This window comes from Cygnus olor, chromosome 4 (genome assembly GCF_009769625.2).
Source record: "Cygnus olor isolate bCygOlo1 chromosome 4, bCygOlo1.pri.v2, whole genome shotgun sequence".
Classification (NCBI taxonomy): domain Eukaryota; kingdom Metazoa; phylum Chordata; class Aves; order Anseriformes; family Anatidae; genus Cygnus; species Cygnus olor.
Window position 1 is genome coordinate 22,094,547 of NC_049172.1, and position 26,792 is coordinate 22,121,338.

A 26,792-nucleotide genomic window follows, 5' to 3' on the forward strand; every position below is an offset into this window, starting at 1 on the left:
TTCCTGTTTTGTCAGCATTTTACATATCAGTAAATTGCATGTTTAACACTATATGTATATTCTTTACTGCACCAAATTTCATTCCTATTTTCATAAAATGGAGAAAAACAGCTGAATATGATATGAATATTATAGGCAAAATTCATTTGAAAAAAAATGTTTTATGTTGAGTTTTGATTTTCTGAGATATTCCTAGAGGAATTTTTATTATTTATTATTTTCCCAGAACGTGACATTACGCAAAGCTGAATGTACGGACTGGAATCTGTCAAACTGAATGTATTGAGGGGCACTTAATTCATTCCCTCTGCTTTCCTTTTCACTGTTCATGCATCTGTTCAAAGTTAGGATGATAGAGGTTGTCCCTCTGTACTTTCTACCTATTGCTTTCTGGTTAAAAACTCATTTTTATTATCAGTTGTGATATATTCTAGGAAAGGGCTGAATTGGGATCTTCTGAGTGGCTGAAGCAAAAGCAGTTCTGAGACAAAAAAAAAATAATGAAAACCAGTGGAAGATTAACAAGAGCTTAATACAGTGACCTTTCTGACACTAAAGCCAGATCTCAAGAAAAAGTGGGGTGTCAAAATTTTAGTGTTACCAAGTACGCAGGCTTTGTTCAGTAGCAGAAAAGAAAAAATAAATCTACAAAGGACCAAAGCTTACTGACCACAAATAGATTTCTTTGAAACATGATTTGTGTTTTTATGCATTAATCATACTTGTACAAAAACTGCTAATTTTACATATGCACCTATTTTTGATTATTTACAATGGGAATATTTTGACAGCTTTTGGGTATAAACAATGAATTCCAGATATATCTAAATATCACATACCAGTAACTATGAAATGAGAACAGGCTGGATAGCAATTTGTGAAGGAATTAAATTGCATTTGCATGCAGGAAAGCTCAAATAGTTCAGTGAAACTTAGTAAACTTCATTTGACATCACTGCATTTTATACTCTTTTCCTATTTTGTTAGTCTCAGTTGTGGCAATGCACAAAGTATCTCCAGCTGTTTCTTTTGTAGTGAATTTTAATCTAACGTGAGCGCAAAGCATTCCGCCATACCAATTAATGCAGCACAAAAACACTTGAGAAACCTTCGTTTCCCTTCTGAGGCTGTCTTGTCCTTTGTCTGCACTTCCGAGTGTTTGCATAAATTCTGTGACTCTGAATCTTTCAGTTGCAATACAGACCTGGAGTGAGGGTCCTTTTCTAGCTTTCTCCTCGGCTCCCCATTCTTTCAAGCATTTTTGTAACGTCACATTCAGTCAGTTTCAGTGACAAAAAATTCCACTAGCCACTGCAAGGATTTGTTTTTACTTTTGGAAAATGTAAATGTGATCATTAGCTTAGGCTGTGAAATAAACTGGGGGAGACAGGGAAGGAGGAAACGTCACTGTCCTGCTGCTTGCCAGAGCACATAACAAACGCTAAGATTCCTTTCTTGTGCTTCCATGTAATGAGAAAAGACAAAAGATTACAATTCTTGGAGGACTAATTTTTTCTCCTCTTATTTGGAAAAAGGATTTGCATTTTTAGTACCCAAAGCGTAGAAAGGTGAACCTTACAAAGCAAGCAATGTAAAGCCTAAGTGGAGGCCACATGGCAAGCTTGCGATTGATCTTGCTTGTGCTGAGAGATGGGTCCCTTGCTGCTTTCAGGATATTGCTGAAAATGCATAAACATAACTACCTGTGTTAGTGCTCATTCCCTTACTGATGGTCATGAATACATGGTTCCTGCTTTATTTCAGACTGGGATGTGTATGAATCCGATAAAAATCAAGTTGCAAGGGTTTTCTTACAGTGGTCTCTTAAAAATAAAAGTATATGCAACATATTGCAATAGAGAAAAAACAGCTAGGAATCTTCAAGTACCATTGTTTGAAGCAGAACAGGCTTGTTACTAAAGTCACAGCAAGTGTGTGCCTTTTTCTTTCATGCACACATGAAGAAATACTTCATAGACAAGAAAATACAGATTTCCTGAAATGAAAACCTGTTGTCTTAGGCCCTGATGGTGACTGAAATTGCCAGGAGATAATCCCACTGATAGTGAAGAAGCAAGCCAACTAGTGCATAAGTGCAACTAGTGCTTTACACACCTTACCTTGTGTATAATGCTGTTAAATTGCATATGAACTCTTGCTAGTACAATGTTAACTCCTTCTGTTGTGTTTTTAGCCTTACAAACCACAGCTGCTAAAAACAACGCAGTGGTAATAAGTTCTTGATTGCATTTCTAGAGCAACTTTCCCATGGCTTACCAAACCAGAATAAAACTTCCAGCATAAACAACTTTTATAAATGTCATTGAAATGTCTTAGATAAATACAGTGATAGTGTAGACTTCAGTGATTTCAAAAGGATCTAGTCATTCCAAGGCCATCTTCTCACTACATGATGCATGGTATTTCTGAAGCAGCAGAAAAAAAAGGAAAATATTGCCTGAGGAAGTAAAACTGAGTCACTTTTCACACAGGTATGCTATTTCATAACTGTCAGGTGGAAACTCTTCAGGATTAATGCTTTATAATTCTCATATGGCTGATGCTTTAGAACTTCAAAGTGTAGTAGAACATTTCAAATTTTCTTCAGCCCATGAGGAAAAACCTTTTCATTGAAAGTTGCTGTCAATTGGAAACTTGAATTTAATACTATACAACTGCTACACATTTTATGAAGATTAAAATTATGCACTATGTGTGCAGAGTTGTCCTGGTAATGCAAGTTTGTTTCGGTATAAAAAATGCCTGTCTTAATACTGAAAAATTACACAGAGTTATTCTTCGTATATTTTAGTATTCCATTAGAAACGTTTTCTAAACCATTTTTAATTTAAAAACAGGATTTACTGATGTATAATCATGTCTTCTTTCACAAATAAATAGAAAAAATATTGTTGATTGAAGAGATAAGTAATCAGTGAGTATTATGAAGAAAATGACACAAAAATCAATATATGGCTCCTGAGGAAGAGACTGATGCAGTTTAAATTTGAATTCTAATAGTGGCAAGTCATGAATATAGAATTTGCCTCCGGAAAAAAAAATAAAATGTTTGCTATAAAACCATCCCTAGTTATCTAATACTTCAAGATACAGTGTATTAGCACCCTCTCTGAATCTGTGTGAAGCTGGCCCCCTTTGGCAACTTAAAGAGCTCTTTGAACCATAGAACAGATGTAATGAAAATTGGTTCCATTAAATGCAGCTGGCAAATTACAAACTGAAAAATTAATGCACCATACCAAGACTCTGGGGGCTAGAATGAATCAAGGTGTGGTTGCCAGATGCTAACAGTTCTTTTTTTTTTTTTCTCCCTTTTACTTCAAAATATAAAGTACAGTGGTTTATAAATACGCACTAAAACAGGAACTATAACTGTAATTACAACACAAATATAAAAAGTCAACAATAGGATCGAAAGGAACTTCCATTGGTATACTCTAAACCTGCATGTCACAGCGCAGACAAACATGAGGACCTATTATCTTACAAGGACATATTCATGGAAAAAAATCAGTCAAGGGTTGGTAAACTCATACATACAACTTCTGGCTCGTGATCTTCCCTACACCATAGACTGCTGAAGTTGAGGGAAGTAATTCTGTACTTTTACTCTTTTTCTAACTCTCCGCTACTGAGAACAATTAGAATGAGATGCTTGCCAGGTAGATTCCACAAAAAGTCTATCCTGCCTCTGTTCCAAACCTGAATGTGAATAAAGGTAGGGGTGAGAGGGTCCTCAATTGTTGCAGCTTTTGCAAAACACTTAAAAGATGTCTGCTTTTAAAAATAGGAAAAGGAAAAAGGTGCAGGCACCCTAATCACTTTCCGTTGTGCATGAATATATTCAAATAGACTTGTGAGGCATCTCAGAAAGCCAGTGGTACATCACAGAGAGCAGTAGAGGGACCAGAAAAAGAAAAAAAAATAACATAATGGCCATACATGTCATCCACATATGGCAATATAAAGTTTGCTGAATTGGTTCTGTCATAATCTGAAACATCTGTCAATCTACAACTGCTAGCACTTCCTGATCTTGCTAGCCTGCTCCAGGATTACTGCTGAATTTCAGGGTTTTTTTTGATGAAGTGAAGTTTAAATATTTTTAAATTGTACCTTATTGCAGTCAGCACATCTTTATGTCCACGTCTGTCAGATATGCATTGTTGTATGCGCATGATAAGGCATAAAAATGCCTCCAAAATCAGAGGGTTGCAGAAATGAAGGTTGATGGAACCAAATTGCTAGTTGACTTTCAAAAATTAGTATATGAAAGCCTGTGTGTAACAACAATGAAGTTGGCTGTAATCAGACTGAAATATCCCCTATCCAGGAAAGCACACTGACAAACATTCTCTGGAACCACTCTGATGGCAGGGGTAAGAACAGGAGTCAGCCTGTTACTACCTCAGTGCTTTGTTTCCAACCAAGGGAGAAAAAAAAAATTAAAAAAAAAACCACAAGACTTTGCTGCCAGCCTGCCTGGTTGGTGTTTAATACCACTACTCCAGCAGGGTAGGAGGAGACCTACAGTTTTTCTAACTCTGACGTTACTACTTGGAGTTCACATTTTTTTTAGGCTGGGTCATGCCCTTCTTCCAAAGGTCCTAAAGCCTTTCAAATACCAAAATGTATCTGCTATAGTCAACGGCCAGCTGGTCAAATAGTTTGAATTCACTGCCTTGCTGAATGGTGAAGCTGCAGTGTCTTCAAGTGATGGATTTGAGGAATATAATACCTCATAACATAAAAACCATTTTCCCCTGGAGACTACCATATCCAGTTTCACTACTCATAATGAACCACCAGCATTAATAGCAATTAGATGCTTTATCAGGCACTTTTGCTGCTGTAAAGGTAGGTAAGAAATAGATGGGTCAGTAGATGGAGACACTTAAAGGCTACACACAGAGTCAGTTTAGTGAATTTAACCTGTTAAGTCAAATAGCTACTTCGAGTACAAAAGGTGGCAGCAGCTCGGCGAACCAACTTTCTTATCTCCAAAGCAGACTGTTAAGACTACTTCATGAATAAATTCAAACGTGCTTTAGCAGGGGAAAAGGAAAATGAGCACAGTGAATTTAAGCTCATCATAACCCTGAAGAATTCCGCGCAAGCCCCTACCTCTCAGGTCCATAACCTGACAAGAAGTGTGCACTAAGAGTCCGTACTGACCACTGAATCAGGAAGGCATACACAGCAAGTTTCTCCCTGGACATGAGGACAGAGGTCTCTCACATTTACTCTTCATGCAGGTAGATTCACTGTTTTCTTTCTTATCTATTTTTCATGAGCATTTTTTGTCATACATTTGGAATACTAAATAGATATATTACCTGCTTTGACTGAAAAATAATTTGAAGATGATGGCACTTACCCATGGGTATGATAACCTAAAAGCCCCAATTAAGGGACTGTTTAACAACAGCCTAGCTCCTAAATACTTTATCTCATAGGAGATGGAAGCAGCATGAAGTGGTTTGAGATACGCAATTAAGGAAGGATATGTCCATAATCTAACTCAACAATACTAAATAAAAGAATCGAGTTAACAAGTTCAACAAATCCATTTATATAAATGAACTAAAGGTGATAAAGATGAAAATTCCCATGCAAGCAATAAAAGGTGCAAAGTTCTCCCTTACTGCTTGATACTGACTGTCAGCATTACAGAATCACAGATGAGTTGTGTTGGAAGGGACCGCTGGTGATCATCTTCACCAATCCCCCAGCTCAGGCAGGGTCAACTGCAGAAGAAAAACGGGATGCCAACCTAGTGCCCTCAGACAGAGCACACAGAGATCACTGAAATAAGCTGTCATTTGAGAAGGAGGATGCAAGATGCATAATGAGGTTTATAAATGCTACTGAAATAATGTTTTAGCAAACATGGTCAGAAGAACAGCTTCTATCACATGACAATCTCTGTTATATTAAGTAATGAAAGCCAAACTGCATTCTGACTTGATTGCCTTTTACAGAGTCTGAATGAGATTGAAAGCAGAGAATATGAAATAAAGGAGAGTTCCTCAAAGTGTTCCCCAGAGTTTCTTATTTGGAAAAGGTAAGGATATTACAATTTTCTTAATTAAACGGGAATGCATGTTCAGAAGTGCCCAAAACAAAGCTGCAGCATTTGTTGGAAAGCGTATGTTCACTCTACATTTACATTGCAGTGGTGCTAACTTTTCAGACTTTTATGGCAAATCCAGCACAGCAGTCATTTCCATTCAGGCTGCATGTTAAAAGAACAGTCTTAGAAAGCGATGAATCTAACTTGTTATTACACGTCTGTTTTTAGGTGCGCTTACAGTCAGAATTTGCATTATTTGTTTTGTAAGGGATGGAAAGAAATTACCCAGTTGAGTTCTCTTAACCTCTGCCACTAACTAATTGCAAAAAAATAGAAAATTCCCACACCGTGGTACTGTTGTTTCTAGGGACTGGCATGATTCCTTCCTCGACAACTGCTCAAAATCAGCTTCATTAGTAACAATGAAATGTTTAGGTAAAAAAAAGCTTTCAAAGCATGTGTATTCCGCTGTTCTGCCAACAATCTAAAATTATGCACTGCTCGCCCAATTCTCCTGTTCTTAAAAAGGTTCATCTGACAATGAACAAAATTCTTCATAATTTGCTAAAACTATTGAAATCACAAAGCAATCCGGCACACTTAGAAAAATCCAGCCCACGGTAGGTTCAGGTTCTTAAGAGAGAATACTGTGGAGAGTGGATTCAACAGTTCTTATATAAAAAAAAACTTATATATGATTAAAATGTTTTCTGTGAGAAAACACATTTATAGTAACTAGGAAGTGTATGTTCTGACTGAGTGGCAATTAAGAGTTATGAACCAGCAGGCACAAGAAAAAAAGGAATATAAAATAGCACATTAGACACCATGCACAATTGATCCAGAAAACTGTAGATACCAGGGACACAAACACAAAACAAAAGAAAACCAAGAAAGAATATAACCCCTGCTCTTAGCAACAGAAAATTTATTCTTTGGCTCGGAAGCACAGCAGCCCTTTTCAGCTATGTTTCAGCCACTTCTCGGTCTGGAGCAAGAATAATGCAGAAGTACTGCTAAAATATTGTAAGAATATGTGACAGCAAAAGGGAACAAAGCAGATGCTTTTTAGTGGTTCTGTGCATAGATTACAGAACAGTGGCTCCTTGTCAAAACTCAAGACCAGTGAATTCTAAAATACACCCACTGTCATTAGACATGGGCAGATCTTTGAGGAAATGACAATGACGTCTATGTACAGAATCACTAGGCCAACTGATAACTGCTCTATGTGGAGTTAATGATCACATAACGCGAATTTCTAGAACCAGGAATTATTTATGGGTAGTGTAAGCAAGTAGGCTAGACTTTCCTATATTTATATAATGTCATTAATATATAGTTATGTGTGCAAATATTGAAGGGGTGATGGAATAGACTCAGTGTTGTTTGGCAACTGATTTCCTGTAGTATAAAAACGTTATCAAGTTCATCTTGATTTTCTTTCTTCTTATGAAATCCATCAAAATCCTAATTCCATTCTTCATTTTCATGTGACCCTCTGAACTTTACTACCGAGAAATAAGCTACAGAGGAGCAAAGAGACAGGAACAGTATTTTTTAATAATAAGTAGTGACTAGGTATTACATAAGGAAAAAAAAATGCCTTCAAGGTCATTCAAACAGATATACAGATGGTCACTGAAAAGATTTCTGCAGTCAAGTCATGATGCTAATCTGAAATATTCAGAAGTAATTATAAGGTGTTTATTATAATTTCTTGAGTAAACCAATCATGCTGAAGAAATTAATTGGACAAATACAGCTATAACTTTCTCTGTAAACACTAGAATTGTGCTTATAATAAAATTTCAGTCCACTTCACCCTCAGAATATGAAACTGGTAGTTGTACATACAGCACAAAATCACCTGGCTTAAACAGATATTGGTGGGAATATTTTTAGAAATGAGAAACACTTACTGGACAACTCACTAATTTTGTATTTACCCAATTTAGATTTTAAACTATTTAAATATAGTATCGACAGACATTATTATAGATTGCTCCTATTAATTTCTTAACATTTCCTAAAGGATTTGCCTTCACAAAATGAATCAGAAATGTCTCCAAAAATATCTAAAACTAAAATAAAAAGTTGTATGTATTATACATTGCTATGATTTATACTAGATCATATTTCTGACATTAACTATGAGAACTAGGAATTACCAGGGAGCTCAACTAGAAGACAAGAACCAATTTCCCTGGGTGTTGGGAAATTCAATGCAGATACAATGTAAGACTAAATTCTGAGAAACAAAAGCAAAGTGGAAATATCTACTCTTCAGACAGATAGAGAAGATGAATTTTTTCTCTCAAGCCAAGGATCATACGTAAAGCTGCCTTACATGTATGTATCCACACAGACAAATGGAAGCTTTCCTTTTAATTGGAAAGACAACGGGAATACATGCACAGTAGTGGATAATGTGCTTTCTTTGTAGCCAATCCCTTGGCCTTATTCCTATTCAAATTCTGAGTAAAAGTGCTGGGAATATATCCACAGAGGTTTGGACAGATTTACATTTAGCAATTTGGGCACATTTCCATGTTTTTATAATATGTGATATTCAGTTATTTTGTATTGCTCCATTTCCCTCTTTGCATTCCAAAAACCAACTGGAGAAAAATAATTTTTCTCAAAAGGTTAAAGAACTCAAATGATACCAATACAAAAACTGATGAATAGATTACTGTGAGTTTTCTCCACTCTGGATGATACTTTTGCACTAAATAGAGCAAATTATTGAAAATTATGATGGCCCATCAATTCCAGTTGTCACCTTGCTTCAGGCAGTGACCTGTAACTGGACCTCCTAAGAAGACAGAAAAGTTTGCAGTGTATGTAGACTGCTGTACTATGAGAGAGGGACAGAACTCCTCCTCAATCTCTAATGGCAATTATTTTATATCCTGAAGCAAGATGATCAATATATCTCTCACAACCAGTGTATAAGCAAAACTACTTCCAGTCTTACACAAATTTATTTTTTATTCCTGCTGGACAACTTCTTCTTCAATGTCATGGGGAAAAAAGAAGGCTATTAGTTCATTTTTCACACTAACAATGCACTTTGCTTAGGTATTTAATCTTTTTTTTTTTTTTTTTTCCTTTATGCATTACAGGTCACTAGGAAAAAACATTCAAAGTATTCAAACTCTAATGAGGTGTTCATTATTTTTACACTCTATTTGTGCTGGTAGTGCTGGTATTGGTAAATATTAGCATGTCTTTTCTGAGTATGTAACTTCAGAGGAAAGGGTCATAAAGTGACTAGAAAAGCCAATTCAGAATTTTGGTTGAAAAAAGTAAGAACAAATACAAAGATAACCTTTTTCCCAGTTGTATATTTTCTAATGGAAACACTTTTTTTTTTCTTTTAAAGGTTTTCTTTAAAAGGGTGAAAAACAATCCTAATTTTTCCTAATGCCTTCAACCAAAAATTAGTTTTAGGGAACACAGAACTTATCACCAGTCTCTATTACTTATTCTATACTGTTTCAACTTTGGCACCTTTTTACTTATTTTTTGGTAAATGTTCTAATTTGCATACTTTCATATGACACATCAATTTCCTAACATATTTCCACATACTTAGCAAACAGAAAATCCACTGATAAGCTGTTCATATGTGTAATATAGAAGTATTGCATCCTTATTGCACCTGTTGTGCAAAATTCCTTGTCATTCCTTTTATTACACTCCCCTCTCCCTAGTATTGGAAAACATCTACCACACAAAGCTTTAATTACATAAAAACAGAAGGAAAACACACCAAAAATTTAGGAGTCTGTCAATATAAAAGCTGTTTCTAAAGGAACACTTATTTAAGCAGCCAAACTGCACACTTCATAGCTGTGCGTGGTAAAGGTCTATATATTTTATCAGAGCACCATGAGAGTTGTGTGTGTCAATATGTGCACATACACTAACAAAAAAATTGTTCTTGTCTTAATGTGCATTGCCTGTGATTTAAATGCTACTTACAGTATAGTTAACATGAATAAGCAAGAGCTACAGCAAGAGCCAGGAGCCAAGCAAATTGACATTCCTTATTTCTTATCTTAGCGAGTCAAGCTACAGCTTTCCTTACATAATCAAATACTGTTTGACAGGAACTTTCTCTGCAAAAACAGGTAGTTCTTTGGAAAGGTTTCCATTTCTTTCTTTCTTTTTTTTTTTTTTTCCCTTCTGTTACTCATATACAAAATAATATACATAATGATTTTATACTAGAAGTAAACGTGTGCGTTGGCCAAACACCTATTTTTTATGGCTGTTTTTTAAAAAGCTACTATTTGAATAGTAGTATTGCCTTGCAATGTAGACTGATTACATCTTAGTTCTTGTTGGCCTTCTTAAATATACAAACAGTGGCCTAACGATAAAGAAGCTTTCACTTCATGAACAATAATGTAATTATTAATGCATTGAACTGATTTATAGAAATGTGATACATTAAGAAAACACATGAAAGCTACAGGGGAAAAGAAAAGCTTTTTAAAATGCATACAGAATAGCAGAAGACAAGTAAGACAGAAAACGACCACAGGAAATGACCCTGAATGAAATGACAGAAAATTAAGGTAGAATAAGTGATTTGGATTTCAGAGGAAATCTTTATCACTGTGCTGTGATATAGTACCTAAAATGAGAACAGCAAAATCAAGAGAGCAGATAGGGTAAAAAACTCTCATTAGACACTGCACTTCTACCTTCCCCATTTGTGAAGACAGATTTAGTCTTTAGATGATGCTTACAGAGTAAGACTTGTTATGAATCTAGCAGGAAGACTACACAATAAGGAGCCTTCAGAGAGACAAGCAGCCTTAATATAAGGAGGAGAAAGAATTTAGACATTCAGAAGAAATACTGGTTGGCAGATCTTAAGGAGAAGGGGAGAAGCAAGTAAAATAATAACATTCACGTCCTGACAATTGCTGTGAGGTATCTAAACACGGACAATGAGAAGAATTTTTTTTCATTAGAGAAATAAACAAGACTGGTACATTAGAACAGCAAAAGAAGTGTCTTAACTTTAGCCCTTTTTGCCCTTCCTGTCCCATCTGAGGAGGGTGGTGGTAAGCAAGTAGAGGTGGAGAAATAAGAGGAGGAAAGAATTCAAGCTTCACTTAACAGCAAGACAGTTTACATTAACTAAGGATAAGGACAAATATTAATTGTTAAGTATGCTCTGAGGAATTAATTTTATTTTGTCTTTTTATGTTTTCTACCTAACAGACTACAGAACAGCAAAAGTTTTAGTAAATGTCTGAACCCAAAACACACTACTTCTGTGGAATTCGCAAGTAACAAAAGCAGCTGCATGCGTTCCTTTAGAGTTAATATCACAAGGATGTGGACCAGAAGAAGAGTTTTATGGCAAACTATGACAAGTGGGGAAAAAAAAAACACAAAACACTCCTCCTAACTTCACAGGAGTTACTTATGTGTTCGTGAATAGGAAAACATTCTTCCAAAGTTCTTCTGTCAGGGTCTAAACTTTACTAAATGTGAAAATGCAACAATTCAACAAGTAAGTTGAAAAAAAAAAGTAGAAACACATGCCACCTCTACTGTTTTTAAATCTGAATTTTTTAACATTGATCCTAATTAAAATAAATCATGAATGCAAGTTTTATAACTGTTATTACACCTTATTCCAAGCAAAAACATTTTCCTCCATCAAACAAAACAGAACCTTGGGAAGCAAAACAAAATAGGAAATAAAACGGGGGGGGAAACACCCCAAAACACAGTGACAGGGAGCAACTGCAGTCCACTGCCATTGTCATATTTCTGTTCCCCAAAGGCAAACAATGTTTACTTGGTTGGTCTACTAGACAGAATCGCTAACTATGCACACGTGCACAAAGGGAGAGGGAGGAAGTCAGTCACACAGAACAGAGCCACCCGCTGGGACACAAGGTCACAGCCAGTAGCGGAACCAAAGAAATCATTCCCATCAGGTTGCTTTGAAGTGAAACAGCTTGTGCCCTGGTGGATCCTAGTCAGTTCCCTGGCAATGGCCAAGTTGCTAATTCAGTAAAAAAGTCATATAAAATTTGATTTCCAAGTTATTTCCTGGCTGCCTGCTGTTACTTACTGTATCTCCTCTACTGTTGACCAAACAGAGCAATGGACTGAATTCAATAGAAATACCTCTCGCTGCTGCCTGTGCTTTTTGTATACAGTAACATGGAACTGTAACCAGAAGACCTGTATGACACTATGGTATTTCTTCATTTTCCTTCATCTTAAATCTTGCCCTATCATTTATTCCCACATTGCTTTACAAAGTATATGTGCAATGTTATGCTAATATGTACACATTGATTTCCCAGGTAGCGCCAGACAGACAAAATGCAAGGCAGAAAGTCAAACCTAATAGATGACATAATTAAAGTATTTTAAAATAATGAAATAAATATATACATACACATAAAAACAACATTTCTAGCAAAAACCCCTTAGGACGTTACAGTCTGTCAAAGCAAGAGGCTTTGCCAGATTGACTCACAGAACATACAGACTAACTATGGAAGAACTTTTCATTTTTTTATACTCTGGATATTTCTATAGATGGTTACAGAAAAAGTATAGAAAATAATCATTGTTAGTTTAAAAAGTACTTCTCTTGCTGTTTCTCCCTCATTTAAAAACATTCCCTGATCCACTTGCTACACTGCTACGTAAAAAACAGATTCTCAAGAACACTTCTTGTGTGTGTGAATATATATATATATATATATATATATATATATGCATTTGTATTTAAATACTTATGGCTGCACACACACACATGGAGTGACGTGTGATAACCTAAGTGGCAACACAAGGACATGCAGGTGGATTTGATGGAAAAGGCAGGGCATCTGCTCATTTGTCCATAGTGCTTTCACGACACAAAACAGAAGAAGACAGATGAAACACTGTGCTGATAGTTTAGTGGAAGCCACAATAACAGGAAAACATTAAAACTAACAGGATATCCCCACAGCCTAAATGAAGCCATAACAAAAAGGGAGTCTGGGTTTCATAAAATGTTGTTTTTCAGGCAAAAATATGTTTAGTAGCAGAGGAACATCAGAAGCCAAGAAAGATCCAAAATATTGTTCGGTAAACTTGGCCATATGAGGTAGTAAACAGATCAGAAGGAAGGGATAAAGAACAAAAAACACAGAAGAGGGGATATGGAGAGGTGTCCTGCCTCCATCCCTTGTAGGTGGGACAAGGAGACAGGAATGCCACTGCTTGTCCATTATTTTAAGTTCAGTTTTAGCCAGTCTTTTGCATATCGAACCCAACTAAGTTGATATATAGTATTGAAGACAAAAAGTTAGGATAACACAATGAAACCAAAGCTTGTTTTATCACCTTAGTGATGAAAAGGGGGCAGATAATATGCTAAAAATATGAACAAAATAGTTGAAGCATTGTAGGCTCAGAGTAGCTGCTCAGACGTAAAGAGACTATAAAGATACTTTTATTTTAAAACCTAAAATTAATAAACAAAGTCAAAATCACTTTCAAACACAGAGTTGCGATCTTTGGCAGGTAAAAATAAATTAAGGAATGTAAATTCTAGTAATTAGAAGCCATGGAACACTTAAACTAAACATAAATGGGAGACAAAAAATATCCTGTTCAAATACCTTCTAATAAGAAGAGAAGTTCAAGTTTCTTGGTAAAGGAGCAAACTGTAACAACCATTAGCACATTTCGCTCGCATTGCAAGTGAACGCAGCTCAGGAAACAGTACTCCTCATAGCAAGTTCTATGAAAAGAATACTGCTGCTTTGTGCGCTTGGGCTATTCAGTCATTTACCTGTTATTGCCAGAATTTCTCTCCCTGCCCCTGATGCTCGTTTGATATAAGGAGAACAGAAAAACGCTAATAATATAATGACACTGGGTTCTTCGTACCTGAAAGAAGTCTCGAGTCACCAAACTGATTTAGCAGCTTAGTTCCACTTCTTGCTCTCTGTATTCATCTGTGTGTCTGGGAGATACTGTTTCTGAGTGCCAGAGCGTAAGCTATGTGAGACCTATTATGATAAAGCAGTGCTTCAGGATTTAATCAAATATTATAGAAAAGTAGGTGTGGCTGATATGAATATGAAATATGAACATGAAATTAACTACATATACATTTATGAAAGTGTATCTGGTCTGTAGATAGGTTTACGGGGCATATGACCCAGTAGAAATTGCAGATCCCAAATCTCATATATAGAGTTGAATGTCTAAATGCTAAGAAGAACTAGTAATTCCATTCCAGTTCAGAAGGACACTCTTTTCTACCTTAACTAAAGCTGAAATTTTTCATATGGGTACACTTTCTTTAATGAAAGAACAATTCCCTTGGATTTTTTTTTTATTTATTTTCTTCCTAAGTTTTACCATTATATGGAATTTCTAGGCATCAAATGGCTTTACAAGGAAATTGTGTTACAAAATACCTTGATGAATAGCTATAAATCTCTCTGACAGAGATCAGATCAATATCGACAGAAGGGTCTTTTCTATAGATAAGAACATCCCTTTAGTTCTCATTTAGCTGGGAGGATGAACCTACCAATTAGGGAAAAACAAATTTCCTTGTCTGTCAGAACACCTCCGACATCATGAACTCTGTGATCGTACACCTGAAATTTAATCCTAGACCACACAGAGGATGTGTTGAAGCTGTTTTAAAAATTTAACTTCCAAAATAGTTTCAAGAACCATGTTGTCACACTAGTGGAAAAAACAAATCAGACAGTTATTTAATATAAACTGTAGGTACTGCCTGTATGGTAACCAGCAATCTACAGCTTTAATGAGATGAAAGATATGAAAGGGTTATTTGCAAACTGTCTAATAATAAGTAATTTTAGATGTCTTAAGGCCAGTCATAAGGAGAATGCAGTTGTTTATAGTTTTATAATCTTTGTGACATGGCGCCCTCCAGCAAGCACAGAATGAGTCCTATTTCAGTTGTTTTAAAAGACCTGAATGTATCAGAATAAAGTTGGTCTCAGCATGTTAAAACAGCATGAAATACATTCCCTTGCAAATTGTTTACAGAAAAAATGTGTTTATGGAAATGTATCACTGATTAAAATTACTAAAGGTAAAAGACTCTCTCTGAGTCTTTTAATTGTATTTCTTCCTAGAGTGTGGCTAGTAAGGATGCTATTCTAAACCCCCACTATGAAAAATAGTAACAAAGTGTGTTTTTTTTTTTTCTTTGAACTACTCTTTTTCCTTTATAACTGCTTTGAAAAGAGTTGTAAATTCTAGGTTTTAAAAAGCTCATGGCTCCGTTGACAAGCAAAATCCATCTTTATTTCTGGAATTTTGGTTTTGTGAACAGGCACAATTCTTTTTTACCCTGGAAACAGAATGGAATTTTATTTTATAAACCACCTTTATGAAGAAGAAGTTTTGATTCTGAAGAAGATTAGCTATGCTTGCTCGTTATTGCTACTGAATACAGAAACTTGAGTTGTGTGAAATCAACAGACCGGAATTTACAGAAAAGTGGTATAGAAAGTAATATGAGACCTCAAATACATTCCTATTGCAGTTAGTCAAAAACTGCCAATTACTGTAAAAAAGGCTTTCGTATTTGAAATAAGAACTTTTTTACAGTAAGTGAAATAAATGTACTTCATTTGTAAACTTACTCTTTCTTAATTTAAGCAGGCATAAGTGATGATTAGGTAATTAACTGATCCTATAACAATTATTCAGAAGTTCAAAAGTTCAAATTAGAACACTGTGACCAGTGAAATTTTTCAGTTAAACCAAGAGATAACAAAATTCTGGACTGCATCTAAGAGAACTGAAATACAGTGTTATTCATTTGAAAAAGCATTGCATCATCATTATTATTATTATTATTATTATTATTATTATTATTTAATTCTATTGGTAACAGCAGGAGTAGGATTTGTCCAAGGTTCTCTTCAGAGGTTGGCTGAAAAAAGCCAACATAGGAAAAGGGGATCCATATCCTGTGACCAAAATATCATAAAGAAAAATGTTGCAAAGCTCTTGTTTGGTTACTGTCATTTTACAAAGTAGTCGTACCACAGAGAAGATATGTGAAATAACTTTCTGCAAAATCTTTGAGTGAAAAAAGTATTAAAACATTAATGAAAGAGCTCACATTGCACTGATTAAACTATGATATTTCTCCCAGTTGGTGCATTTGACTTTTGTATTTTTAAATGAAAAACCTAATTTCCTCAAAATAAACATTTTTGACTGTTCCGGATTTCAATCACAGATTAAATATTTACAAAGATCTGTCTCAAATTATTCTCATTTAGTTTTCAAATTGGAAGATAAAACAACCATCAAAAATCAGTCATTTGTACATCTGTATGCAAAAACTCTCTTTAAAAGCTGCTCATATTCTTCTTGCTTATATTTACTGTACAAGTCTTTTGAGCAGAATGGGCGTGTGTATGAGGAGGTTGTGTAACATGATTTTTAAAAGGCATAACATCTGCTCAGATGTAAAAATAAAATAATATTAATACTGGCAATCAGAATTCCTGGAAGTCTTACAGACACATAGAGAAGATGGACTGAAACATACTCAGAAAGGGCAAAACATGCCATGCGAGTTTGGAGGAGCAGCATTCTTGAAAACGTAAGCTAATTTATACATCTTGCATTCTTAGTACTAAGACATTTACAAGTAAAGTACTAAATATCAAAGATTACAAGTTCGCTGAATCAGAAGAACCTCAGCTTTTGGTATGATTAAGTTTTAATTGTATTTTTCCTTTGGGATCACTAGTAGTTAATAAGTTCGTGAAAATAGGTCTTTAAATAGCAAGAGTAGTAAAAGTCACTCCATGCACCATATTTTGATATGCTTGGCTGCCTAAGGCATCCTACTGCCTGCAGTTTTAAGAGTTGGGTTTTCATCAATGAAAAATCTTGAAAAAAACTCACCCTTAAGAAATCCTTTTTTTTTTTTGAAATGCCAGCTGCTTCATAATATCATGTACCTCTTGTGAATTTCAGATATGCTGCTACTATATCATCTTACTTTTATTGTGGTTTGTTTGTTAGAAACACTTCGTGAGCCAAAAATTCTGAATCACACACTTCTCAAATTTAATGATATGCATCTCACTGTCTGGTAACAGTGGCTGCAGTGATAGCAATGAATAGAGATTGCAGCAGTAAGCATTTAGAACAACTTCTGGTCTCAAAAAATTACTTAGCTTCATTTTTTGAGAATAGAATCTTTCTGCTAGCTAGTAAAAATTTGTTCCCACCCTTTTCTCAGATGGATCAAGGAACTCTGGACTGTAGAAAGTATTGCTTCTAGGAAATAGAGGTAGAGGAGCTCATCTACAAAGGGATGTGTCGGACCAAAGATGGAAGCATCATTCTGCACGTAAAAAGAGTGAAACATAACCTGTGCTATAAATTGGTAGGAAGCAAAGAACGTCTTTCTCCCAAGGATCTATTTTTTTTGGTTGGCTGGTTTTGCTTTTTGTTTTTCCCTTTCTCTGGGTGCTTCTAAATGAAGCTGGTAAAAAATCTGACTGCTAACATGTCATGAATCTATACAGTCCTGGTAAATTGTTAATTAAATTATAAGCTGCCATTAAAATCTGTTTGAGATGTCTCATCTGCAAATCCAAATAAGGCCCTCGTTCATTTACAATGCTTAGTCTGGATAGTCACATCAAAAATGTTTCTACATAATTTGAGACAATATAATTGCATTTCTTTAACTATGTTTCTGTAATTGAAAATAGAAATCTTGTACAAAGACATGTAGAAAGAATAAATATTTTTATAATCTTACCATTATTATCTAAAAATACGTATTCCTTAGATTGATCAACATAGCATTAATAAATGAAGGCCATCTTCACCATCAACAAAAAGTTGAATAAAAAACCTACAGCGTGAATTCATTTATTTACTATTGATGATAGACTTCTTTACCCCCGTAACAATTCAGTTAGTTTCATCAGAAAATTGATGCTGGCATATGACAACTGAGATGCAGAAGAATCACTTACAGAACATCAAGGCTAGGAATTTATTAAACAGAGAGAAAAACAAAGCACTAATATATTGAGCATCAAAATGATCTAAATCCCATGGACTTCCAGGGCCCCATGACACTGTAACAGGTGCAACAATTACGTACGGCACAACTTTAGGGACATACTAGCCAATCATCTGGGAGCTCTGCAGTTTTGATGAGAGAATGAACTGTTAATTAAGAAATATTAAGATCCCAACTTGTCACATAAAATTAAACTCAAGGGATGAAGCACGGATGCCCAGGAGAACTAAAGCTAACAAAATTAAACCAGGTCAAAACCAGGGAATGCTTTTTCGAAGAAGTGATAGGAAAATTTCTTGTGGTTCAAAATACCTCAGAACAGCTCAGTTCATCTTTTCCTCCGGAGTCTCTGAAATCTAGAAGGCTCCTGAATATGTTATTTTGTAGACGTGCGGGGATCTACACTACCTCTGAGCCTGCATATGAATTGGGCTTCTTTCCCGTTTAGCAAGACTCTGTTGCATTTGACATCCCTGGGATTTCTCTCTAACTGTGAAAGGATTTGAAAGACCATCTTATTACTCAAGTAAATTATCCATTTTGAAGACATGTATCTCACAGTTCTGAACTGTACAACCTCCAAATCACAACTGCCCAGCACATATGGTGTGAAAACATGGAGGGTAGTTCCCTCCAGCCGAGCACAATACACACACAAATGCAGGAAGATTCCTGCATGAAACCCCTCCACTGTATGAGGCTGAAGCTGAAACTTGCAAACTGGCAAGCAAAGTTGGCCAACTGCTGTTCACATATAAACAAGAATACTGAACTTTGCAAAGAAATACTTTCTTTTCAGCTTTTATTTCTCAGTTCAGGGATTTGACAGTTTAATTGCTCACCTGAAACAAACTCCGGGCACTTGAAAATCTCGGGGTTTTGCAAGTTGCCTCAACGAGGCAATTATTTCACCTTTTTATTCTGACTGAACACTGAAATCAAAGTGAAGTCCAGCAGACATTTTGTTCTATTTGATCTAGCCTGGATTTTCTATTGGTTATTAGTTAGATGGCTTTCCCATCTTTCAAGCTGACCTACTGAAATTTGTATAAGTTTCTGCTAGAGAAAATGCAGGCTTGCTAGAGAGATACCAGCCGATAACCTATTTTGATTTTTAAAGGCAAAATGCACAAAGCAGGCATGTAAAAAATATATGTATAAAAACACATGATGTAAAGCTATGTCCGCTGGCTACTGTTTTCATTATTTTGGGTTTTTGACTGGATACTTTGCACGGTTATGTTCAGCACTCATTTACAGGGGCAATACTTCCTAATTCCAAGACTGAAATTAGCACACACACCCCATATAAAAACGCATTTCTCGCATTTCTTAGTCTTGTCTCTAAAATATTTGACACTGAATTGCCACAACGAAAAACTTTTAAGTGCCTTAAAAGATAAAAAAGAATGTTTAATATATTTAAATACAAATGGATACTGGAAAGATAATGGTATGGCTAAAAACTAAAGAACTACATTTGTTCCCACATGAAGGCAACACAGAAAATTCAAGGGAATGCTAAGATCGCATCTAGCCAGCAAAAGCCAGACACATATACACAGTTTCTGCTATTAAAAGCCAAAGTCTGCTGTTTCACAACTGACTTGTTAAATGATGTAAACTATAGCAAAGGCTGGAAAACTGACATTCCATTGATTCACAAGTAAAGTATGCCATAGAAAGCTATAAATGCACTTCCCCTTAATGCACAGCAAAGTATGTTACTACTACTCATCTGGTGGCAAAAATTCTAATTTGGAGGGAAAATTCCACTACTTCCCAATAGGGAAGGGCAGTTGTGCCAAACAGTACGGAATTAAGTGTGATTTTAAGTGTAATTATTTGGCTGCATCTATTGCTATTTACAAAGGTAGAAATGAATGAAGTAAAATCACTGGAAAAAAAAAAAAAAGAAAAAGATGTGCAACTGATTGATTGATTTACTGAGCTACAGAAACCTTTTAATTCAAATGACATGAAACTTTCAGTTTCACCTTCTTGTTTAAAAAAGCCTCAAACACTTCATTTCCAGATCGCATCAGACCAGAGCTTTAGGTTTTACTCAGACATAAGGACTGCCAACCTGTTGAAAATTCTCTTTGATTCCAGGTTGACTGTCTCAAAATGATACCATGTTGCTTTATACCTGAATGTTTATGTCTGAAACCAGCAACAGCTAAAACTCTACTATATTCTTTGAAGAAAACATATTTAATCAAAATGGCAATAGAAGAACAATACAAATACCTTTCACTTCTCCTTCACTCTTTTAGAGGCTACCTACACCACTCAGTCTTTGGCAGGGGTTTCTACTATGTGTACATAAATGCTCCGTACTTCAGGACAGCAAATACAAACTTCATCAGTTCTTCTGAACATTGTTGAAAGAGTTCATCAAACATGCTGATAAAAAATCACTTATTTCTGCTCCCATGAATGTCCTCAGACAATGAATTTCTGATATAGTGACAAAACAAGGTGGCACAGAAAAAGGATAGGGGGTGAGGCTGGAAACACGAGACAACATGCTGGAGGCTTTGATATATATCAGAAGCTATTGAAAAAATACCTTATTCCAATACCACCCTTTCATAAACAATTAGATAATATTTGAAATAAATAAACAAACTATTGTAAAACAATAGAGAAAAGATGAAAGAATAGTCTTTTAAGATTGTCCCTAGCAGAGTCTGACATCACAGCTTTAGGACGTATGGCATGGAAAAGATGAACTCTCCTTTGTCCCGTTTTCTGTGTGCCCCAAAGAAGATCCAGTGTGAAAGATGAGAGAGGATAGGCTGGTGCTACTGAAGAAAATATACACGTGCAATCTGCCTATTCATTGAAAACTTAGGGACAGAGATTTCCTGCTGCTGGGGAAGATATCACCAATTCATGGGGGAAAAAAAATATACAGCAGCTTTTTCATTTGCACTAAGATGAACACTGTCAGAAAGCGAGTACAGGACAGATGAGTTTCTACATACCACTGAGGTGAATGCACTACAATATACGTTATGTAACATTAGTAGTTCCTGGCCCTCTAGCTCAAAGTTAATGGAAAAAGATAAAGCATGAGGCAGACCCTTTGGTCAAGTATGGATAAATGACACTGTGGCATAACAGAACACCATGATTTTGCTGTTACTTCTGTGCTGAGGATTCAAAAATTAAACCTAAATGCTTTTTGTATCATTTTATATTACAAAGAAAAGCAAATGCATTTCAATTTAAAATTTTAAGGATTGTCATTAAACTTTTTTGTCTTCAGGGAACCTACAGTTACTGTTATCAAAACTAAAATTAGGTGTCTAAAATCATATTTAGGCAAATAATTGCATAGACTTTTTGATAGCTAACCAGTCACCTACTTAAAATGTCTAAGGAAGAAGATTGATGGACAGTTTTGTTATGAATTAATATAGGCAAACCTTATGGCTTTGTTCCTTCCCTTGCTGAACCTTACCACTCTGTGTCTCACAGGCAGCCTGGTATTTCCCAAACTACTCATCTGACCTTGGCTACACTCCTCTCTTTTTAAAGTTTTAGATGCTTTAGTGATACGGCCTCTTTCACTGCCTATTCCTATACCGGGCAGCTTCTAGTATCAAAACAGACTAGCCTCCAACATGCTAATAATGGAGTCAGGGAGTGCTGCAGCTGTAGGTACAGGAATATAGTTCTGGCAGACACCCTGGCAGTCAGGAATCCATACAGGGAAGGGCATTTATTAGTTCTGTCATCCAACTGTATGACAGTCGGAATGATGAGCATATTATATCAATTATCCTCTATTCCCCCCAAAAATAAGCATATAAGGATTTGGCATATGCACTTGCATTTTTCTTACAAGTTTATTTTTAAACGTTTGCATTTTCATTTTAACTGAGAAACAACATTTGATGTGGACAACATGTCAAACTCTTAAAGGTCAGTTACAACTGAGATCACATTTATTTTCTATTAAATGCCTTTTGTTGTTTGATATACATATTCACTTTTGGAGGCAGTTCAGAAAAGTTATTTTTACAGATTGAGATGAGGGTTTCTTGTTTTGTTGGAAACAACTTTCTGAAGCTATGGTCAATAACAGAAATACAATTTTGTATCAGTAAGTAGTCACTAAGTACATCTTCATGCTTTGTTATATTGCACTTTTGACTAAGTGGTCATAAAATTACAGGAACATTTTTTCAAATACGTAAATCTAAGGACATTTTAAAATACTTGTACAGAAGTATTTTAAAACAGAGATCTTTTCTGACAACTTTTATATTACACCTTACCTAAAAATAACTTTAGAATTAATTATTTAGAACTAATTTAGAACTAATAAACTAATATTAATTTAATTATCTAGTGGGAAATGGGCTTCTGTTAACAGAGGAATAAATCCCGAAGAGTAACTACTGTGCTGTTAGAACTCTTCTAGGCTTGCCAGTGTAGGCATCTGTCATATGAGTTTCCCCTTGCTACCCAACAAATGGCCTGAACCTAACTCAGATGGGAACATCCAAGCTGTCAAGTCATACAGAAGCTATTTATGATCACCAAGAAAATGAATAGATATATGCAGAAGGCTTTACTTATTTTCCCTGTGAAAGCATGGTAATGTCAAAAGTTTAAATATTAAAGGAATTTTTGCTCTTTGCATGTAAGCCAGAAGAAAGAATGTTTCACCATCTTTGAATGAAAGCATTAACATTAACATGACGAGGAAAACATTATCATTAACATGACGAGGAAAAAAAAATCAGCACTTTCTTATATTTGTGATAATGCATGGATGACTTCTGACTCTAGCAGAGGTGTTATTCTTGACTAAACTAAAGTCAGAAACAAATAAAAATTTGGAGGGATATTTAGCATTGAACATATTGAAGCAACTTTTGGCAATTCCAAGGGGAGTTTATAATTTGTTTTCTTGTATGTCAGAAAGATAGCATAATAAAGACAATTAAAATTTTCCAGATTTGTCATGGATCTACCAGCACACACATTGTTGGAGAATTACAAAACAACATGTATGCCCTTAAGTAAAAAAAAGAACAACAAAAAAAAAACCACTAAAATTTGACCCCATATTAATGAGGATATAATCATGGGTGATTTCACCTTTTGGAGAAATCTGTGAAATGCGTCTCCAAGTAATGACTGATATACCATTATAATTCTTGAAAACAAAGGATATTTTCTCTTGTTAAAATTTTCTCCTCCAACTTCATTCAGCATTTGACTAACTTTGAAGAGCAAAGAAGTAGCAATCACTGACTTAAAAATCATCAGTTTTCAATGTCCCATTTATATTTACTTTCTGTAAACAAAACATGCCACCAATTAATGCTATGGGTACTACTAAGTATTCATAAGAGGTACAATTCACTTAAAACATATAATGATTTTTCATTAACATATAACATTTGGGGAGCTATAAAGCACTATTTCTCTAAGTCTTAAACATATGAATCAACCATCTGACAGGGAAACACTAAACACACCGTGAATTTTTGAGGCATCCTGTTGAAGGTAGCAGAAGTCATATATCCACAGACAGCATTAAATTATTGTGACGACGAGCCATCTTTGACGAGGAGATGGACAAACAATGATACACTGGCATTTACAAGTGGAAGCGTAACACTAGTAAAGACAGACTAATGCTTTGAAGTAATATGGTAAATCTGCTTTCTATGATGTGTTTCTAATCTCTTTAGATTATCAGACTTGGGTATGAGAAGAAATTTGCCTATGATAGATGAAGAATGATATAACCGGCATAATATCCTGGGTACACTTTGTTGATTTGAAAACCATTAGGCACCATTTTGTCTTTCAGTATAGGGAAATATGGTTAAAATAGGTGTTTTGAACTCTGAGAGATCAGGTTTACAAGTCCTATGAAAATATACTGGCAAACCACAAGATGCCTTATATTTTTATACAACTGTTTACACTGCAGCCAGAGAAGATGCAAACAAAATTAAAAATTTCTGCAACAAACCTATGTCAATAAAATATAATATGGCAAATTAAATTCAGCTGTGAAAAAAAAATCCACAAATTAATGGAAATGGAACAAAAAAAATGGAATTAATCACTCACTGCAAAATGCAAAACTTTAACTTAAAAAAAAGTCCCCACTCAAGTATCTTCAATTAAGCACTAACAGTCAAACTAGTATATAAAATAAGTAAATAAATACTTAGAAATAATGGTGTGTTGCCATCTGAAATTTTGCTCCATTCTGACATCTGAGCTCAGAAAAAGAAAATATTAGAGATACAGGTGACAAAACTAGAGAGACCAAAACCACTGAAATAGGAACAATGCTAGATTTAGTGCTGAGACAAATGACAGGATGTTATCAAAGGATACAAAATAAGGAATGAAAATCAAAAAATCAGACACACCTATTTACTCTTTCAGTCCGAAAACATAAGAGACACTTGGTTACACATGCAGTACTTACAGTGCTTAATTGTAACAATTGTAACCTGTCAAACTTTCTCATGTGCATTATTATTAACCTATGATACTAACACAGAGCAATTTAGAAGAGCTACAAAAGATGATGATAGCCAAGAGTAACTTCTACAGTACATTACATTCTCAGATTACACCAAGCTGTTCATACTAACCTGCACAAGCAGCACAAAATAGATGGGTCCTGGACAGAATTAACTGAGAATTTAATTCCTCTGGTGAAATTCTCACTGGCTTGATGTTAATGGTGGAATTAGTTGTGACTTTTACACTACTAATTGACTAATCACATCTATTACGCTGATCAGTAAAGTGCAGTGGGGTCTGCAGTGGATAATGCTCTACTAATGTGATTTTTCCCTCTGTCATGGGGAACTACTGTAAGCTTAGGTAGTTTTTTGTTTAGAAAAGCAATGCAACCACAGAATCACAGAATGGCCGAAGTTGGAAGGGACCTCTGAAGATCATCTAGTCCAACCCCCTGCCAAGCAGGATCAACCCTTCCTTGCCTTCCAAAAAAAAAAAAAATAATAATAATAAATTAAACCAAAACCCGTCTTTACATGTTTTAACATATAAACACTACTTCTGGGAATTAGGAACTTTTATCTGAGGTTAACTTACTCAATTTTGTCAGTCTTACACATTCCTCTGAAGTATCTGATGGTCAAAATACATGTTGGAAGCAGACCCTTGGATTATGAACTACGGAGCTATTCCAGTACTCGACTTGCTGTTCAAAGCTGATCTATCAATCAATATAACCATTAAAATGAAATAAGTAAAATATATTTATCTGCTTTGAGGACTGTTGATGGGGAAGAAACTTAGGGATAGGATGTAAACATATCTAATATATCTCCTCTTACTTAAAGTGCCAGGCCACCTTTAAATGCTTACCTAATGGGAAAACACACCAGACCTTTTAATTTTACTTTTTTTTTTTCATGAATATTTTGAGGACTGTAAATTGACCTATGCCATGGAAAGATGGAAGGCTGAGCACATTCTGCTAATGTAAGTGAAGTATTTGTGCCTGTTCTATGGACAAAGAGGTAATAAATCTTTCTTGATACCTTTACTGGAAGTGAAATAAGAGAGCATTATCCTTTTTGTTGAAGAAGATACAAAATCCTAGCAACAACTATACAGCATTGATACAAAGGAATATTTAATACAATTTAAAGACAGGTCAAGTTGCAATCTTTTCTGAAGAGGCAATCTACACATTAGTTCATGCTGTGATTTACACTAGCATCGGTAGACCCAACGGTTTCTACCTTAGCAATTTCCTCAGACAATTTCAATTCCCTGTCCCCCTATGAGCTACCCACAAAATAATAAAAAGAAGCAGACTATGTTCCTAATCCTCAGTTTCTATATGATGATGCAGCTGAGAAGTTAGATAAGACTTTGAGATGGACAGTCATGTGAGAGAACTTTGAATACGCATACAATCATCTTGAACAGTATCAGTTTCAGGTCAGTAATTCATCTTTCCGTGGGCTGACCAAACTCCTGTAAACTTACATGGTGATGATTTCCAAGTTGTATCTCTTGCAATGAACTGGAAGAATTCTTTACACTCTCTAGTTAAGTAAAGACTCAGAGTTGGACTTCTCAAGGTCTGTGATTTTCCTATACACTTCAGGAAGTGCATAACATTTAGCAAAAGTTTAAAAGGAGCTCCAGGTGGCTGTACAACAAATGTCAAATACTAAAAAGTTCATGGGAAAGCCACTGTTTGTGCTTGAATTGCAGCCAAGTGGACCTTTCATAAGAAAAAAAGATTTAGTGATTTTCATGGTGTTCTTTTACACACCAGATGTCTTTGAGAGGGAACTGGCAGTTCCTTGGGTCTTTCAGCTTCTGATGAAAAAAGACTGTTCTTGTAAGGTCACGTCCTCATTATAACATCTAATTTTTGGAGATTTGTTTCCAGAGAAGAAGTGTGAAGTTCAAGAAAGATGACAGGCAAGTTAACTTCCTTCAATACATGAAAGTCAAAATCCTCTTCTGGTTAAGGCTTTAGATGGATCCTACCACTTGTCCTTACGGAAAACAGTGCAAAGGAATTAACTGTAAGAACTTGAATCTCAGCTATACTTGTTGCAGAGG

At 35.4% G+C, this 26,792-nt stretch overlaps 1 protein-coding gene and 2 long non-coding RNA genes across 3 annotated transcripts in view; 2 read left to right on the forward strand and 1 right to left on the reverse strand.

Moving 5' to 3' along the window:
* Nucleotides 1–17,708, forward strand: part of LOC121068906 — a 30,619-nt gene extending 12,911 nt beyond the window's left edge. Inside the window, exons 2-3 of the long non-coding RNA XR_005819130.1 lie at nucleotides 6,003–6,085; nucleotides 17,391–17,708. This is a non-coding gene — a long non-coding RNA (uncharacterized LOC121068906). The remainder of the gene's footprint in view (nucleotides 1–6,002; nucleotides 6,086–17,390) is intronic.
* The window catches only part of TENM3 (teneurin transmembrane protein 3), a 1,331,063-nt gene that overhangs the window by 761,894 nt on the left and 542,377 nt on the right, over nucleotides 1–26,792 (reverse strand).
* Nucleotides 10,021–11,635, forward strand: LOC121068914. The gene is made up of 2 exons (XR_005819138.1): nucleotides 10,021–10,233; nucleotides 11,339–11,635. It is a non-coding gene; the product is annotated as an uncharacterized LOC121068914 (long non-coding RNA).